The sequence below is a fragment of the Sciurus carolinensis genome, chromosome 4 (genome assembly GCF_902686445.1).
Source record: "Sciurus carolinensis chromosome 4, mSciCar1.2, whole genome shotgun sequence".
Classification (NCBI taxonomy): domain Eukaryota; kingdom Metazoa; phylum Chordata; class Mammalia; order Rodentia; family Sciuridae; genus Sciurus; species Sciurus carolinensis.
The window spans coordinates 44020999-44041356 of record NC_062216.1 but is presented as its reverse complement, the minus strand read 5'-3'; positions in this window follow the sequence as shown (position 1 = coordinate 44041356).

Sequence of the window (20358 nt, the reverse complement as noted above, 5' to 3'; positions counted from 1 at the left end):
TACATTTGCATATTGGTAATGAAACAGATGTGTCTTCATATTAAATTTTATTGTAGTGGCCTATATTATATTATTTTCCTAGTAAAATCTTATCCTTTAATTCTGCAGAGAAAGTTCTTTATGAAGAAAGTTTTCATCTTGCTAATTTGTATGGCAATAACTTTTTTGTTCCATGTATTAGATCATCCACTCTAGGAATAAATACTTTCTTTTTATGGTAGACAGATTCTTTCTGCCTTTCACATCTAACAGCATCTCTGTGATTTAACCACATGTCTACTGCTTCCATTTATCTCTTGCATTTTTGTCATGCTTATAGGTCACTTTTCAGCTGGGTTGAAAACTCTTCCATTCTCATTGATTCTAAGTTATTTATCGAATCTTTGGTGAAGTAAATTGTGTTCTAATATCTTAGCTCAGATATTTCCCTTGACCTAATAATCTCTGATATTTATCAACTTACTTCACTAGCTCCTATTTGAATTTGTGTTTTTATTAAGGTCTGCCCTAGTGTGAAATCCACATGGGAATTTGTGGACATCAGTTAGAAGAATTTTGTTCTTCTGAATTGGGTATATTGAATCTTGTGGGTTGTCTTCTCCCTCGTCATTTTTTTGGAACTACTTTTGTTATTTTATTCAAGGCAGCAGTGACCATAAGATCATTTACTTTATCCACTACCTTCTGGAACTTGTATTAAAAGTTTACTGGAATGTGTATATTCATGTTATCACTGTTTTCTTTACTTTTTCTTTCATGTCTTTTATCTCCCATGTGCTGTCTTCAAGAAAGTTGTCCACCTACTTTTCTCATCTTGCTCTGATACCAGTCTGTTATTTAGCTCATCTTATTGTGTAATTTAATTTTTAAAACCTTTTATATATTTGCCCAAATTTTCTCATTAATTTCTTCTCACTGCTGCACCTCTTTCTATACTAGATATGATTCATCCCGTCTCCAGTAGTATTTTGAACATAGTTGTTTCAATGGTCAGCTCTTATCTCTGTTTCTTCCACAAGGATTCTCTCCATTTGCTGAATCTACCCACTCTCATGACATTGGCCTCTGTCAGGTGTTTTGTGATGTCTGTGCATCTAGGGGGAAAGTTTCTGTATCTTTGGGCCCTTTGGCTGGTACACTTGCTGCCACATTCAATCTATTCTTCTATTGTGGCAACATGTAGTTAGGGCTTTGCCTTCTTATCTCTTTCCCTTTTAATGAGTCCTTTAAATGTATCCGCATCCTTTAAATTTATTTAATTTTATTGTTACAGGTTAGATTTTTTTGTGCTTTAACATTTATATTTTTCTTTCTCCTTTTTTGTTTCTTTGTCTCATTTTTATATAGATTTCAATTTCTTTGATAGTTTGTTTTCATCACAGTAAACACCTTTGGTGTGCAAGCACATGCACACACCAGTGAGGAAATATTTCTTTATTTTTTCATTTCTCTTTTTTCCAATCTGTGTTCATAGAATCTAGAGATTAGATGGCCAGTTTTAAAATTATATATTCTTTCTTAATAATGTTTAACATGTTCAGTTTTCATAACTAGATTAACAACTATAGCATATCTATATCTGTATCTATCTATGTATTATGCTTATTTGGTTTGGGTGCTTAGAGTCAGATATTATATGCCAGATTTTTTTGTATTTTTAGGTTCCTAATTTTGTTCACTTTTTCAGTTTTCTGTTCATCAAAACACCAGAACTATATTTTAAAGATTATTCGTATTTCAAGTATCCATAAAATGAAAATATCTATGGTGTTTACCCAAGAGACAACAATTTTTCTTCTAAAACTTTGCATATACTTCTCCTGTGTTTTCCAACATTTAGAGCTCCTGAGCAGTCAGTAACTAGTTTAATTTTGCCTCTTTAGATAAATTTGTTTTTTTCTCTACTTGGGTCTTTATATATTATGTCCTTACCCTTTTGCACGGACTTACTTTGCCTAAGAAAAATTTTATAATTTCAAATATTTGACTTATTTCTGTTACATTTGCTTTGTACTCTTGTTCACAATTATACTATCATTTGCTGTCATAATTATTTAAAATTTATTTCTGAATTATTATCTGTTATTGTTGTTCAATGTTACTCTCTTGGAAAATTTATCAAAAACCTTTCTCTAATTGTCCACTTAGTTTATAAATCACTAATTAAACTCTGTGTTGGAAACAGAGTAGATTAAAGAATAAAATTAGAATCTCCTAATACAAGTAACTGGAAGATACCTAAATACTAAGTTCAAATGGTCTGCTAAAATCCGAGTATAGTGAAATATGCTGCTTGCTGTCAGATTCCCTGATAAGAAATTTTTAAAAATCAATAAATTTTAAATTTTGGAAAATATATTAGTGTCTTTATTTAAAGATAAATTAAAGAGTTGCTGTGTTCTTTCAAAAAGGAAGTAAAATAAAATAATTTACAGAAAAGTAAAGAGAAATTGGAACACACAGAGTAATAGTATGGATTATATGGTATTTATAAGATAAATCCTTCTTGGAATACATAGAAGGTATTATTCTCCACATTCTGGGAATTAAATGACAAATCTAAATGAAGTCCACAGAGAAAACAGGATAAAAAGAAAAGAAGGAAATGTATAATTAAGATGCCTGTTAAATGGTCCCTAAAGACTCAAGTGTTAAAGGCTTAGTCCCCAGCTGGTGGCCCTATTGGGAGGCAGTGAAACTTAGGGTGTGACACCTAATGGAAAGAAGTTAGGATATTGGGGGTGTACCCTTGAAGGGGGTAATAAGCCTCTGGCCCTTTTCTATCCTTATTTGCTTCTCATCAATTATGAGGTGAGCAATTCTGCTCCACCCTGGTCTTTCTGCTATGAGGTCCTGCCTCATCTCAAGCCCACAGCAATGGGGTTAAGTGACTAGCAAATGCAACTTTTGAGATTCTGAGCCAAAGTAAATGTTTCCTTCTTTAAGTTTATTTTTCCAAGTATTTTGACACAGTGGTATAAGGCTGACTAGACAGAAAATTAGTATCAAGAAGTACCATTCATTGCTGTGACTTACATGATGATGTGGTTAAGAAGCTTTCGATACTGACTTGCAGGAGGAATTCAGAAATATTTGAAGAAACAGGATAGAGAAAGTTTAGAAGATTGTAAGTGGAACTTACTCAGCAATTCAGTTATGAGCTCAGAAGATCATCATACTAACAGGAATGTGAAGAGTAAAGAATGTCCTGATAAGCTTTCAGATGAAAATGGAAACTTTATTGGAAATTGCATCAGAGGACATATGTATTGAATTCTGGCAAGGAACTTGTCTACATTTTGTCAATGCCCTGAGAGTTTCTGTGAGGCTGAGTTTAAAGGTGATGGACTAACTAATCTGGTAGACAAAAGCTCAAGGCAGCACAGTATTCAGGATATGGCATGGTTTTTGCTGACTGCTTTTATAAATAGATATATAGTAAGAATTGGGAGCAAGAGCAGAGTGGGAAGATTTGGAAAATTTTCTATCCAAAATTTACAGTTTGGCTAGAAAAGAAGTGCTTTTAAAATTGGGGTCAAGGAAGGTTTGATTGCTCAAGAGACTGTAAACATTAAAAAGAAGTCAAGTACTTTGTGCTGGAAGGGCATCTTGGGGATTACCAAAGCACATCCATTTCAGTCTCAAGGGATTAGAAATATAAACTCATTTGAAAGACTTTTTGAGAAGAGAGTGCTGGGGCTCCCTGATCCCACCGGGTCCTAAAGTTGGGTTTACCATGCTCAGTCATCAAGGCACTCAGAGGCCACCAAGCTATGGTACAAAGGGGCCCCGGCTACTGCTTGATGTTGTTCACGTGATGCTGGTTTTGCAAGCATGTGAATGCAAGAATGGCAGGGTTATTGAGGCTTCTGCTGAGATTTCAAAGGAAAACTTGGAAAGCCAGGCAGTGCATTGTAGGGTAAGAATCCCCAAAAGCAGGCCCCAAAAAGGTGATGCATGAAATTGTGACAGTGAAGCTGGAGCTCTAGTGAAGACTCCAGGAAGTCTGAGGTGACAGGAAAATGGAACATCTGTTTAGATGTTTAAAGAAAACTTCAGAGAGTCAGCAGAGCCAGCCCAAGAGAATGATCACCTGGGCCACAATTAGTAAGGCCAGAGGGGCAGAGCTGCCCAAGCCATCAGGGGACTCACACCTTGTGACCATGCACCCTGGGTGCTAGACATGTAGCTGCAGGATTTAAAGTACCCTTCTGGGTTTTGGTCTCGCTTTGGTTGGATAATTCCTTGATATTGTCCTATTTCTCCTTTTGGAATAAGATTGTTTATCCTGTATCATTGTATGTTGGAATATAGAATTTTTTAAAAACGGGGGCTCAAGTGAGTTTTCCTTGAGTCTCAGAGACTTTGAACTTGGATGTTTAAGCCATTTGAAATTGTTGAGACTTTCTGGGTTCTTTGAGATGGATTGACTGCATTTTGCAATATGAGGTGGGCCTAAGTTTTAGGGGAACAGGAGTAGAATATTTTTGGTTGGTTCTTAAAAGTCCCCCAAAACTTATGTTTTGAAGGCTTGATCCCCAACTGGTGGTGCTATTGGGAGGTTGTGGAAGCTCTAGGAGATGTGGCCTAGTTGGAGGAGTAGGCCACTGGGGATATGCCTTCAAAAGATATATTGGGGCCCTGAACCCTTCCTTTCTTTTTTTACTTCCCTTGAGGTAAAGTTTTGCTCCACCACATGTTTCTTGCCATGATGTTTAGCTTCACAAAAGGCTACAGTGATAAGACCAACCGACCACAGACAAACAAATATTTCTTTCTTTAAGTTGATTTTCTCAGGTATTTTGCTATAGTAATAGAAAGCTACTAACACAGTAACTCCATAAAATAAAAGTAGTCCTTTTCTTAAGAAACATTTAAGAGAAGTATTAAAGTTTATCCAATTAACTTTTTGTCATCATGGGAGAGAGAAGAAGGTTGTATATCATCATATGAACTTCTAATTCGAGTTTCTAGAGTTCAATTATATTTAATTTAATTGGTCTTATGCAGGTTGGTAAGTAAAATACTTTGATACAGTAGGGAGCATCAATAAATGTAGCATAAATTAAGAGCATAAATATGAACTGAACAATCCTATTAATGGTCTTGAATTTAAGATAAGGAAGTTCTACTTCATTTTATATGCATTGAAGTACACAGATTTTTTTTTTTTTTGAGCAAAGATGTGATTCAAACACAGCTGCATATTTGGAAAATTAAACTGACTGTTTTGATTTTGTGGAGAGATAGGGAAACAAGGTAGAAATCTATTTTAATTATCCAAACAGGCATTTTAACTAACTTGATTGGAATGGAAAATTTGTAATATTTTGGGAGATGTAATTTTAATTTAACTGAACTTCAGAATAGGAAAAGATCAATACTAAGCAGGCATCATATATTACTAGTTCCTAGTTATGATTGATCAAATTTTATCTTATGTGTTTAGAGACAAATGTGACAAGGAAAATGATATGTAGCAGCAGTTTTACATTTTTCTGTGTCTTCAAACCTTTCACATCAGGGCTGTTGTTTCCTAAGTTAAAAAAAATATTATTTTCCCTAGAAATAGCTTCCCTTACTATTAGAATGCAAGCATGTTTTCCAGGTTCATATTTTAACATAATTTAGAATGCTTATACAGAAAAAGCCAAGTGTTTACTATTCCTCTATTCAGTTTTAAAGAAGGCATTATACAGATTTATGGTAGAAATCTCAAGAGAGAAAATACATGTGGACTTTGTGAACCCAAGAAATTGTTTTGTTTAAGGGTGATTCAGGAATAGTGTGGGGAAAGTAGAAGGAGCAGCCTGATTTGTCCATCATAGATTTCTATGGATACAGCAGAGACAAATGCAAATTTCTTGTGAAAATTATGATGTTATTTATTCTTAGACTTCCACATTCTGTGCAAAGAAGTCATTTCAAAGGAGCACATGCATGTCCTTACACACACACACACACACATACACACACACACACACACTTCCTTATATTAAAAAACATTAGAATATTCAATCAGGATGATGGTGTCATTCACAGGGTTCAACAGTTTTTAGCAGAAATACCCCACATTCACATCCTTTAATTAAATAGACAGAAGTCATAATGGACATGAATCAACACTCAGTTTTATGGTGCTATAAGAAGATTCATAAGAAAAGTAAAATGAAAAGAATTAGAAGCTAAGATTCTTTATTGTTCTGCAATAAATAAAACTTTAATTCTTTCATATTTCATATAGGCTCATATTAATAGTGCATAGCCAGCAAAAGCATGGTTGACAGATATCTTAAATTATCCTATCATTCTTTTGCTATGTGCATACTGTAATGTGCAACTCAGATTCCCTAGCACAAAAGAATTGTTGCAGTTGATGGAAGAGCTGTGGTCATATGTTTGTCAGCCCTCAGATCCTTCAGAGATTATCTTGGCTAGAAGAAGAGACCATTTCTCAAAGACTATACTCCTTATTATGTTGATTGACATCCAACAACTAATCTCTAAGAGATTATAATGAATTAGTCATATTGGCCCCACCAGGGACAATATTAAAGGGCTATTTTTCCTCCATAACTTTGCACTGCATCAATCAAGACTATCTTGAGTCTGCATCACTGTCCAGTGGGTATCCTCTGACCAATCCAGCCTCTGTTCCCATCTTCTTCACATGCTAATCCCAAGGGAATCCCCTACTAAACATGCTGTATGACAGTGTCATCAGAAAGTCTCTTTCCTAGGAACCCAAACTGTGGCATTATCTTTTTTTATAAGACTCAGAAGACATTGATAAAAAACAAATACTCCTCATTTATCTCAATAAAAACCGTGCTAAGTACATTGAAATGTAAAGGTCAAGTTATTTTTCAATGCCTATTAGGGAAGTGTTCTTCTCAGTGATCTTGGACTTGCACTTACAAAATGACAACTAAACAAAAGCTCATCTTTACCTCTAGTGCTATGATTAACTGGAAAAATATGGTAGTCAGATTTTCAATGCTGTGTCCAAAATACCAGGCAAGAACAACTTTGAGGAGGAAAAATTTATTTTGGGCTCATAGTATCAGAGGTTCAGTCTGTGGTTGGTTAATTCCATTGCTCTGGGCCCAAGGTGAGGAAGAGCATCATGTTGAAAAGGCATGGCAGAAAAAGCATCTTTCACTCAGGGTAACCAGGAAGCAGAGAGAGATGTGGGAGGTGGGGATATCTAGTCACCAGGGACAAAATAGAATTCCCAAAGGTATGACCCCAGTGACCTGATCCTCCAGCCACATTCCAACTGCCTGCAGTTACTACCAGTGGTTCATTCATCAATCATGTGAATTAATCCAATGATGAGGCTACAACTTTCATGATTTAATCACTTCACCTCTGGACATTTTTTATTTGCCTAACACAAGAGCTGACTTCTGTGGCCACACTGGTTGTGGCCCACTTGGCATCTCTCTTGAACTGTTTCTCCTTGCTTTCTGCAACTTTCCTTGGCAGGTTCCCCCATTACTGGCATCTCTTAATTCTGGACTTTCCATGCCAGTTTCAGTTTTATTCTCATGGCTTCATTTATTACCATCTCAGGGGAAATACTCAAATTCTGACCCTGCCCCCTTTGCCTGGTCTCTCAGGCCTTCTTTGAAATCATGGTAGAAGATTCTATTATGTCCTAATTCCAGCATCTTGCATTTCTGCAGAACTAGTGCTAGGTGGAGTGTCAAGGTCTGCTGTCAGTTCCAGCAGTAGCCAAGTCCCCTTGGACCATGACTGCAGCAACCTCTGAGTGGATTGGTGTCTGAGCATGGTGAACCAAAATTCTGGGGAAACAGTTTGTTGAGTGTCCCTACTGCTTTCTTCCCAAAGCTACGTCTTTCAAACAAGTTTTCACTTTTATAATCTTGATCCTGCCATGGGTAGAATCTTGCTGATTCCTGAAATGCCCTCAAGGCATCTTTCCTATAGTGTAAAGAACTGTAGAGATGCAAGGTACTCTTTAGTGGTAGTAATCTCTTCAACAACCACCTCTTCCTTGGTTCCAGTTTTATAAGTCCTTTTCTAGCCAAACTGCAAGATTTTTAAAATCTCTGTTCTCTGCTCTCTGATCCCAATATTCACAATAAACCTGAATAAAAGCCACCAAGAATGCCCACACCATTGCCTAAATAACTACTCTGCCTTAAAATTACCTCTGCCAAATTAATTAGCCTATCATGTTAAAATTCAGCCTCATACAAAATCTCAGCACATGAGCAAGATGTGGACAGTTTCACTGCCAGAATGTAACACAAATGGTCTTTAGTCCAAATCCCAATAGAATCCTTGTTCCCCTCTGGAACCTCTTGAGCAGTCTTACGTCTGCATTCCTGTTAGCATTCTGGTCTTCTGAGCTCCCACTGGAATCACCCAGTAAGCTCTGCTTACAATATTCTAAGTCTTCATCAGCCTGCCTCTTACGTTTTTCCAAATTCCTTCCACAAGCCAGTTCCAACAGTTCAGTTCATACACTGATGATGTAAGAAGTTTCATAATCTACTTGTTTCAACTCTAAACATTCCTGCATTGTTTTAGACATAAGCTTTAGGGAAGACATTTCTAGATCCAAACCATAAAACAAGGAGAGGACAAACAGAATTTTGCCACAAGTATCTAAACATTTAATAGCTTAGATGTGTTTTTCTAGTTCCTTGAAATCAGCAATCACCCAGATATATAGCTGGGATAATGCAATAGACACTGAAAATGAAAAGTTTATAAGCATTTATTTATAAAATTATCTGGAAGCAGTGCAATATAAAGAACAGCAATGCACATAAATCAAAATTATTAGGCAAGAGTAGTTTGACTTCTTTTAAATAAGTACTTAACATAAAGCAACTATTATAATAATTTAATTCTAATAAACCATTTTCATGATTCTATTATACTTGACTTCAAACCATGTCCATGGGACAAAGCTTGGTGTAGAAAATCTTCCAGTTATGATTAGAGGGAATTCTAATATTTCATGGAGAATGCAAATGTTGCCTATGGAACTTGATATGCTGTGTCTCAAAGAAGTAAAATGCATAAGTCTTTTTTGTTTGTTTGTTTTGTTTTGTCATGCTGAGGATTGAACCCAGGGCCTTAAGCATTCTCTGCAAGTGCTCTACCACTGAGCTATGCTCCAAGTCCCAGTGCATAGGCTTTTAAGAAGAAATCCTGGATTATTTCTCAGTTAAAATAAAAATGTGTACAACTTATTAAGGATTCATTTGTGTTCTCTCCAAAATAGATATATATTAAAATTCTAAACTTCAGTATCTCAGAATATGAACTTTAAGAAAATAAGGTCTTTACCAAGGTAATCCAGTTAAAAATGAGACTATCCTGCTGAGCTCTAATTCAACCTCACTATGAAAGGTGTCCTTATAAAAGGAGAAATTTGGATGTAGATAGAAGCATGACCAGAGGGAAGACTCTGAAGAATCACAGAATCAAGTAGTGAAGATTCAAGTATGTTTCCACAAACCCACAAACACCTGGGCTAACAACAGTTGGCAGTCATGATAAGAACTCTTCCCTGCATGTTTCAGAGGCCACTTGGCCCTGCTATGAATTGATTTCAGAATTCTAGCACCCAAAACTGTAAAACAATAAAGTTCTGTTGTTCTAAGGCATTCTGCTTCTTTGTTATGGCACTTCGAGGAAACAAATCTATAACTCAAAATATTTAAAAACTTATTGTTATATTTTCAGATATTTCTCAACCAAATATTGAGTTATATGATTTGATTTCAGAATTTAAATCTAGTTATCTGAAAACATTGTATATACACATTTATATTTGCATGATAAGATATTTTATATCTACATAATTAATTTATATGGAATTGGTTTTGAAGAGCACAGTTGCAAATTATTATAATTTTATAATATTCTACAAGTTCTTTCTTATGAAAAGCATTGTACCAAACTGACACATCATACTTTTACACAGAAGCATGCCCTGGAAGGAAACTAGGTCTAAGGTTAGTTTGAGAAACTATAAATTTCAGCCTGGGTTTAAGGAATAGAGAAATTGAGCATTTGTTCCAGTTCAAGCAACAATTTCTTTGCAGTTAACCATATTTCACCACATAATAGTTGCAGATTTTATGCCATTTTTTTTTTTCCAAAAGGTCAGGTGCAACAATTACATGAGTTTTTTGTTTTGTTTTGTTTTCCAAGAATTGTGCTATGTTTACTTAAGTTATTTGTTACTAAACTGTCTTTGGTGCAAAATTAGGTTGCATGGAATACTTGTGAATATATGCTAAAACTGAATAGTGAAAATTGATACACATCATTTTTCATAACAGTTTAATGAACACTTTTCTGTTCTGAATAAAAAAAGTTAGCACGCTAGCTGTTATTGAGTTGTTCATTGTAGTCAAAATATTGCACTTGAGAAAACTTACTGGAGTGTCCCAAAGTATGGATTTAAAAATTGTAAGGTTCTGTGTTCAAGATTCTGCACCACTATCTTTGTATGGTGCTATCCTTACATGTTCACTCATATAAGATGTGTTTAACCTTAGTAATGTGGCTCTTTAAACAAACCTCCAAAGTCAGCTTTCAGAAATATCCTGACTATGCACTAAGAAGTTTAGGCTAGTGACTTACAGTACACAAGAAGGTAAATGTTGCAAATGTTAGGTCCAGATGCCATTGGTAAATATACTGCTGCTCCATTTATCTTTTAAGCAGTGTGAGGAACAGAATTATACTGTGCCACAGCTATGCAATGAAAGGTGATAAACCAATTTTTGAACTGAAAAATCTGGACGTGACCATTATGCAGTGGCAACATACAGTGAATATGAGACTACAATTGGATGATTGAAAGTAGCATAATGTTAATAAATACACTTCCTTAGCTAAAACTTTATTCTTTTTAGTAATAGTGATATCATTCTTTCCTAACTGAGCATATTAATGGACCTGATGATTAGGTTAAAGTTTGGGGAGAAGCAATCAGGGTGATGATTTTTATTTTTAAAAGAGTCAAGAAAACAGTGGAAAAATCATTCTCAATTTTTAATAATGATGATTAGCTGTTTGTACTCCTCAAGCGGGATTTAGACCTTCAGTAACATTGTATATCACACCATGTAAATTATTTCAAACTCATCAGATAACCTGCTGGGCCTCATATTCTTCCTCTGCCATCACTTCATACACTAAAGGAAAATGATGACTCCCCAAAGGTTATATCAAGCTAGGAAATAAGCATAGAAGAACTTATCAGTGAAAAGACACTGAGGAACTTGTGAGCATATCTGTAATAATAAACATCTCTGGCTGGGAATGCTGAATGTCCATTATGAACCAGTTTTTCTTCTATACAAAAGTCTATCACTTGTCAGTAAGAGTAATTATAGTCATTATAAACAATCCAAACACTGCCCTTTGCAGAAAAAGGGCCTGGAATAGTCTGGGAAATGGACCTATTTCATCAAATTTTGTTTTTTTCATCTTGTTGTGGTCTAATCATTCACTGTTTTGATTTAACAATAGCACTCAGACCTAGTTAATGTCCCAAGGATCTTCGTGCATGTACCCAAGCAGCCATATGTCAGGAAAATGCAAGTCCTTCAAGGACAATGTATTCCCTTCCTTCTTAGGCACAAGAATATCATCCCAGGACATGAAGAATAAATGAGGCGTTTTTATTTTATTTTTATCCCTTTGCATTATTTGATGTATTAATATATATTTTAATATGTTTAACCTTTCCCATGTTAAATTCATTTTAGGCTATTCTTGAAGGAAAACCATCCCAAGCAATCAATTGTGATAGCAGTGATTTTATAGTACTCTTAAGATGCCTATAAATAAATTATATTAATTAGTTTATACTTTCAATCCTGACATTTTACTGGCAGCTAGATTTAACTAGAAGCAATACTTTTTACTTTGCGCAGGTGTAGGAAAAAGAATATACTGAAAACAAATTTAATATTTTAAATTTGATATTTTAAATACTAAATTGCTCAGTAAAGCAGTCACCTCTGAAAGAGAGAGGAGCATGAAGACAATGAAGACACACACACACACACACACACACACGCTCACATGGGGAGGGAGAGAGAGAGAAAGAGAGAGAGAGAGAGAGAGGCAGCTATGAGTTAGCACACTGAAAGTGAAGCAGAAAGTAAAGTGAATGTATAAATTGGAAATTCTCAATACATTCAGAACAATGAGCAATTTTAGAAATCAAATCTAACTATCTGGACATTCATTGTGTTTTTACATCCATTTTGATGCCTGCAAATCCCTCAAAATGATTAAAGGTATTCAATGCTTTCGTTAAGTAGTGTTTAGCTATTCCCATTCTGGTTGTAAATTGCACATCATCAGTAATCTTGTACTTATCAGTTCTGAAGGGCCTTCGCCATCAAATAAGGCTGTCAGCTAGAGAAAAACTTAAAATTGAACAATACTTCTGTTTTATTGTTCTATTCTCTGTAGATCAGCAAAAGGATGATGCCTTAGACTGTGCCTAGAAAAGGGCAACAATCTGATGGAAAATGACCTTTGATCCAAGGCTTAAATTAATCGGCATTTCCACATGGCCAAGATGGGCAAATGGGGAGGAAAGAGAAGTGAGAAGATATGTAGGTTGTTTTTAAAAGCATGAACTACTGTCCCAGGATTCCAATTCTAGTACGGAATGTGTTATCAAAGTTCCGTCTTGAACATGAGTTCTCCATGTAATAAACTTGAGATAAAAATTATGGACCTCATCACATTGCTGAAAGACATAAATGGCATAATGCATGTGATAAAGCACATAGTATATCTGGCATATAGCAAGCATGCACTGTTAGCTATTATTACCATCATCATCCTCACACTGGAATCTTTTGACATGTGCATTCCATCCACTCTGGGTTTCTTTTATTTTTTCAAGGGCAATTAGACCAATAAAGACAATAGGCATTGCAATAATAGATTTCCATGTAGATATAATAAAGTTTTGCCTATTTCTGAAATACTTTTATTGACTACATTAAGAAATCATTACATTACCTGCATCAATCAATAATCTCAGCTAATTATTTAAATTGTTTTTAATTCTAGCTTAAATTTAATCAGATATTAATCCCTCATCATTATCAGAGCTTTTAGACAAATTAATTTTCCTTGTTTCAGAGATTTATATTTTATTTTGTTCTATTTGTTATGTTAACTCAGACTTTTACACATTTCTGTAGTATCAAAAAATAAAATCTATTCTCAAAATTGAAGTGATAGTTACATATTATGAAAAAGAAGATAAAATTCAGAGGATACAAATGAGACAATCTAATGTATATCTATTTTGGAATTATAGAAGGAGATGACAGAATAGAGAAGAAGTTGAAGATACAATGACTGAGAACTTTCCAGAATTTTTTAACAATCCCAATCTTCAGATACAAGAATACCAGTGAATCTCAAGCCAGAAAAAGAGAGAAAGGAGAAGGAAAAGAGCAGAAGAAGGAAGGGAAGGAGAGAGCCCATAATTTGATATATTATATGAAACAGAAGAACATTAAAGAAAAAGAGAAGATTGAAACAATGTCATAAATATATATATATATTATAAATATATAATATATATTTTGTATATATAAAATAACAATTTCTAAGTCCATTTATCTAATTCCTCCACCCTGGCTCAATAATGATTTAGACCAAGTATTTTTTTATTCTTGACCTGTTAGGTTTGGATTTTCCCCTTTTTGAATTGACTTTATTCTTGCTACTTTGATAAAGGAGATAGAGAAAGAGTTTGGCAATCCAGACTTAATTCTTAAGAATTCTTAATTCTGCGAACTCAATTACTCTCAACAAACAGCTCTTGAAGACCTAATATGTCTAAAATTCTAATAGACTTACAAATAACACATCTCATCTCAGCACTTATTTTCCTGTTTGAACAACTATCCAGAACTGATAAATTCTCCAAGTTTTTTCATTAAGAGGATTCAAAGTTTCCCCAGATTACTCTGTAGAAATGATAATTTTTGTTAAATTGTTTTAGGTCAACAAGGATATTTTTTACTCTCATCTTGAACAGTGGGAAAATAAGCATGATGTTCTGACATTTTGCAGTTGTGTTTCTAGTAGACTATAAATGTCTTGATACACTAATTATCTTAGTCATTTATTATGAATTGCCATATTATCTAATTCCAAGTTGGGTTGTGGAATCCACTAAATGAACACTGAATTAAATCAAGTAATAATACATCTTTGATAGCATTTATTTAGAAAAAATATTAGTGAAAAAAATACAATGGTTTTTTCAAATCAGACTCACAAGAATCATAAATTTTACATAGTATCACATTTTATTATTCATTTAAAGAATACACAAAACTGAAACAGATGAAGCAAGAAGTCTCAGATCAACACAAGAGCTTTGGAGGTGCTTCTTTGTTGTATCAGAATATACCCTAGATGACTTAGAGTCAGTAAATTCTCTAACAGTTGTATGTGCCATCAGTTGTAAAAAAAAAAATCTGTTTAGATTTCTAAACAATATGTTCATTTCTATGAAGATAGTATTAAGTGTCCACAAACATTATTTATTTAACAAAATTGTATGTTCACAGTTTTCAGAGATTAGAACGTGAACATATTTGAGGGGCTATTATTCTGACCGCCACACCACCTCATTTTTATGAACCAATTTGAACATAACATATAATATTTTTAGTAAATAAATAGATACCAAGTTTGTCTAGCATAGACAATCTAGATAGACCAAATGCATTCTGCTAAATTAGTCTAAAGTTAACAACTCTTTCATTAGCAAATACCACTTAGAACATTTCTAAGAGATTTAGCCAGGTTGCATTTTCTAATTTCTTTTGCTTTTCTGGGATAACCTGAAAAAGGGACAGAAAGGGTTGTGGGTCTATTACTAACCCTGTTCTCCCAAACTACATTGCATGGAACTTAGAAATCTTGGTTTCTTTGTATAACTATATAGCAAGGCAGGTATTAGATAGTTTACGTATTAGATATTAGCTTTTGTAATAGTTAACATGCTATGGCTAAATGTAAATTAATACTTGAATAATAAGAATATGAATTTTACATATTTAACTTCCCTCCTTCATATGTAAGACTACATCAACAATCTATACTTTCAGACATAGAAAAAAATATATATATACACACATATATATGTACATACATATAATTACAAATACATATGGATTCATATATATATAATATGCATTATGTATATATGAATATCCTAGTCTTTTGCTCACATGCTTCTGAACCTAACTCCTACTCTGATGAGTAAAGAAAATTTTATGGAAAATATGCCTAGAGCCTTTAAGAACAAGAAAAATTTAATGGCAATGAGCTCTACTCTTCTTGAAGATTATGGAGCTGATCCTATCTAAGGTCATATCCTTAAAGGAGTTTTTTCTACATAGTATATTGCAAGAGCAACCTTGTTTGTTATTCTGTGTCAGAATGCCCTGGGTTATATTGGGCATGTCAGTTGACTAAAAGCAATTTCTCACTTTTATTAAGGTATAACAAATTATTATTCACTTAAAAACAGAATATCTTTGAATTTAAAAACCTCCTAATATAAACTTTCTACCCAGAAAAATCCATATTCAAGTATTTACTACTTTGCTTCCTTCCTCAATTTATTTGAGACTACCAATCAATAATCTCAGTTAATTATTTGTTTTCAGTTCTTGTCTATAGGAATTTAATCAGATATTAATTCAAGACTGCACACACATCACTTTCTGCAGAGAAACCTCCCTATTTGAAATAGCGATCCATCATCATCTGCTCCTTCACTCGTTTATTTGAATTTTACTTAAATTTGTTTAAATTCACTTAAATATTTTAAATTTTATGAAAGTAATATTTGATTAATATAATACTAACATATTGTTATGTTGTGTAATTGAGTCTTAAAGCAACCTATTTTACAGAGAATTTACTTGTGTGGCAACCAAAAGGTGTCCACAGTTTGGTGCCCAGAATCAGTGAAGAGGTTATTTGTGAATATGTGGCAAAGAAAATTTTGCAGGTCTGATGAAGACCTGAAGATGAGGAGATTATTATGAATTCGCTCGGGAGAAGGGCAACATGCAAGTAAGCACAAGGATCCTTATAAAAAGGAAGTGCAATGTTAAAAACAGTGAAGGTAATATGAAAATAGAAGCAAAAAATAAAAAAAATAGGGGAGGGATCAGAGGATGTTCTGCTGCTGCTGAATCTGAAGGTGGAATTAGAGGCCTCTAAGTGAGAAATGTCAGTAGTCTTTAAAATTTGGCAAAGTCAAGGAAATCAACTCTCCCCAAGAGATAATAGCAAGAATCAATTCTTCTAGCACCTTGACTTTAAATCATAAAAGGCTAATTTTGGATCTCTGGCCTTCAAAACTACAAAATAATAAATTTGAACTGTTAAGTACTAAGTTTATGGCAATTTATTACACTTGTTAGAGAAAATTAATGTAATCAGTAAATTACTGATTACATGAGATAGTCCCAAGGATTTCTTGATAGGACATTATTTTATGAGTTTTAGATTCTTGGAAAGTTGAAAAAGAACAGTATGAGAAATCAACATTCATAAACTTTATGTTTAGAAAATTTGCTCTGACTTGTACACTTACAATTGGGTGTTGGCCAGAAACAGAGTAAAAACCTAAAAGGTTCTTATTTCCTCTACTGGAGGTAGAAAAGTAATCTAACTCTCTCAATCCTGCTCAAAATTTTATCAGAAGTTCTGTATTAGTTTGCTAGGGCAACTATAATAAAAGTATCTGAAACCAGGTGGTTTAAAACACAGAAATTTGTTATCTGACAGTTCTAGAGGTTTAAAGTCCAAAGTCAAGATGTTGGTAGAGCCATGCTTCCTCCCAAGGCTCTGGGGAAGAATCGTTCCATGTCTCTCTTCTAGTGTTTGGTAGCCCCAGAAATTCATTGGCTGGTAGATGAATCACTTCAGTCAAACAGTTACCTACTCCTGAGACTTCATTTTCTTTCCTCTGTTTATCTGTTTCTGTGTCCAAATTTTACCTTTTTATAAGGATCCCAGGTAAATTATATTAGGATGTACCTTTGGGACCTTGCTTTAACTGGATTACCTCTGTTGCAACACTATTTCCAAATAAGATCATGTTCTGAAATACCGGGAGTTAAGCCTTCAGTGTATCTTTATTGGGGAAGAGGTATATAATTTGACTCAGAAGATTTGGTTTTTTGAATTCAGATAAAATAATATCAGAGAATGCCATGGCATAAAAAAATCTAACATTAATTTTTAAAGAGCTATGACATATCAGTACAGGTTGGCATCTAGATAAGGAATATTTGATGTGTACCAGTCACCATAGAGGTATATATATTCATTTCTAATTCTTATCCTATTCCAGGAAAGGATTTCAATAATATTTAAACACAAAAACATTTCTTAACTTGAAATTTAATCTTTAATTTTTGAAACTAAGAAATGGAACAGGAAAATTTGAGATCAGTTTTATTTTACTTCATTCAATAAAGAATGTCATTCCTTCTTTTGAATGCATAAACTGAAATCATGTTTTCAGAGACAATGAATAAGCCATGATTGTGTAAAAGATTATAATCAATTTGCAATGGTAAAAAGTTGAGTGGTCAGAAAGAGGCCAAACTACTTTACAGTGATGAAAAACTCATAATGATGACCATTTCTGAATATCTGCATTTGTTATTCAACATCTGAGAAATAATTCTAATGAGTGTTAAGTGCCTACTGCAACAGGTTTTTATAGATATTACTGCATACACACTACAGACCATTAAAATTCCTCTTGCAAAAAAAATAATAAAAAACAGACAAAAAATGTTACTTATTCTGTTGAAATTTACAGATTGCAAATGCTGAAAGGAGAATTTGGACCTGCATGTGATGTTAGAGCTTATAAATTTTTTCTCCCTTTGTGCACGGGCTTCATTAACATTGATATCTTGGAAATGGTCAGGCCATTTGCCTTATGGAATGTTGTGAAAATCAAATCAGATTACAATATTTGTTTGTTTGTTTTTTTTTTTTTTGAAACTGTACTGGAAAACCCGTAAGGTACATTGGTCATGAATTTGGACTCTGGGACTACATTTGCCAGTTTCAAATCCCAGGTCAAGCTGGGCGCAGTGGCTAGGCCTGTCATGCAGCTACTGTGAAGGCTGAGACAGGAGGTTTGCAAGTTTCAGGACAGCCTCAGCAACTCAGCAAGACCTTGTCTGAGGAAACATAAAGTTCATGAGGATAAGAGCAGAGAGAAGGAAGTGGTTTGTGCCAACTGAAATAGCAAGTTCGGGAAAGTGTCAGAAGGGGCTCGCTCACTGGTCTGTTATGCTGGTGACTGGACCTTGTTTCACTGGGAAAAAAACAGGAAAGAAAGAAAAGATGGTTAGAAAGTGAAAGGAAGTGGACCTAGGCGGGAAGGGTGTTAGAAGCAGAGGAGCTGTAGAGTGGATGGCAGAGGTGTCTCTGGTGCTTGACCCGCAGGGGCAATGAGGTGGAGCTTATACTTTTTTTTTCCCTTTCTTTTAATACATCCTGACATTATCACAGAAGCATGGAACACAACCTGCTCCAATGCAATCCTCCCGGCCCTCCACATCCCCCTCCCTCCACTCCACAGATCTCCCTTCGTCTCTTCAATCCTTTCTTTTTTTTTTAATTAGTGTTCTGTGGATACACCTGATGCCAGGATACACTGGGTCACATCAGTGCAAGAACATAAATCATGCAGTCAGGTTCTTTCCACTGAATTTATCATCTTACCCTCTAGAACTACTGGTTCTCTTTTCTAGATATGAATTGCTGCGTAACTAAATATCTATAAAGGCTCTGTAATCGGGGGAGAGTTTTGGACACATCCTCAAATAGGTGCCGGACTCTCCAATGACCTTCTGACCCATCCTTCTTTCCTATCTGACTAACAGTGGAACGTGGTGTTGTCAACAGATACCCATAAGAACTGGAGAGGACCAGAACCAAGGAAATTCCAAAATATAAACCATTTGTTCCAAAGGCAAATGTTGAAAACTCAATTTACCCTGCATAGAAACCAATAATCTTATGACACTGATGTGTAGGTTAATTTACTCAATCAAATCATAGTAGATAATCTATGGGCAAAATATGTGCCAATGTGATTTTTGCAAGTTATTTTCTTGGAAATACGGAGTTTTTTGTCTGAGTAAAGCTGAATTGGTCCTTCACCCTAATTTCTCAGCTCAATATCAGGCAATAATTTGAAGTTTTGGAGAAAACATCTCAAAAGTAAAGTTTGCTCTATGTTATGCTGTAGCTTTAATTCTTATCAACATGGCAGGTTCTTTAATATCTTTTGATATTAAAGAACATAATTTCTGGTTTAAAACTTTCAGGTTTTGAAAATTAATATGTCCTTATCACATATTATCATGGCATACCACTTTAAATGGTTAAATCATCAGATACTGAAATCTAAATTCTTAAGTAAGTTGCAAAATGCATGTTTATATATGTGTGTGTGCATGCATATATATGACTGAGACAATAATGTCACTATTGTACATTTTTCTAATTAAAAATCTAGAAGTTGCCTTTTTATTTATCTTTGTTGAGATTCCTGAGCATGAAACTATAATAATTCTAAACTAGATCAATACACCTTAGCAAGTCCCTGTTAGCAACAAGATTAGAAGGGAATTGTTTTTATTATTGACTGCATTATAAATCTTCTAAGTTTTTAACCGAAGCAAACACATATTTAACAATAGCTGAGAACATGGTTGTGTTATTTTTTTTAAAACATTGCACCTATATAAAAGTATGCTTACTATTAAATTCTCTCATTCAATTGTAATAAAAATATACCAGACTTAAAAATAGTCAGTCCAGTGTGTCAAGATTATGTGCGAAAAAGATTTATATGATGCAACTTTTTAAAATTCTGAGAGCAAATCATAATTCTGTTTGGCAGGATTTAAAAGCATAAAAATTACAAATAAGATAAAAATCATTTTAGAAAAGTTTTATATGGTCACAATATTTTATACTATAAAATGAAAATGACTTTGCTCTTTTGGTGATACTGGGGATTGAACCTAGGGCTTTGTTCTTGTAAGGCAAGCACTCTACCAACTGAGCTATTTCCCCAGCCTGAAACTGATTTTGTATAAATTTATTTTAATGGATTGTTTCTCATTTAAAAATGCCTTTAAAGGATCCAGTATTGATTAAAATGAATAAATCTGATTTTTAAAAAAATAAGATTGCTTAAACTGCATTAAATACTTCCAAACGGTATAAATAATTCAAAATAAAAATATTATAAAAATC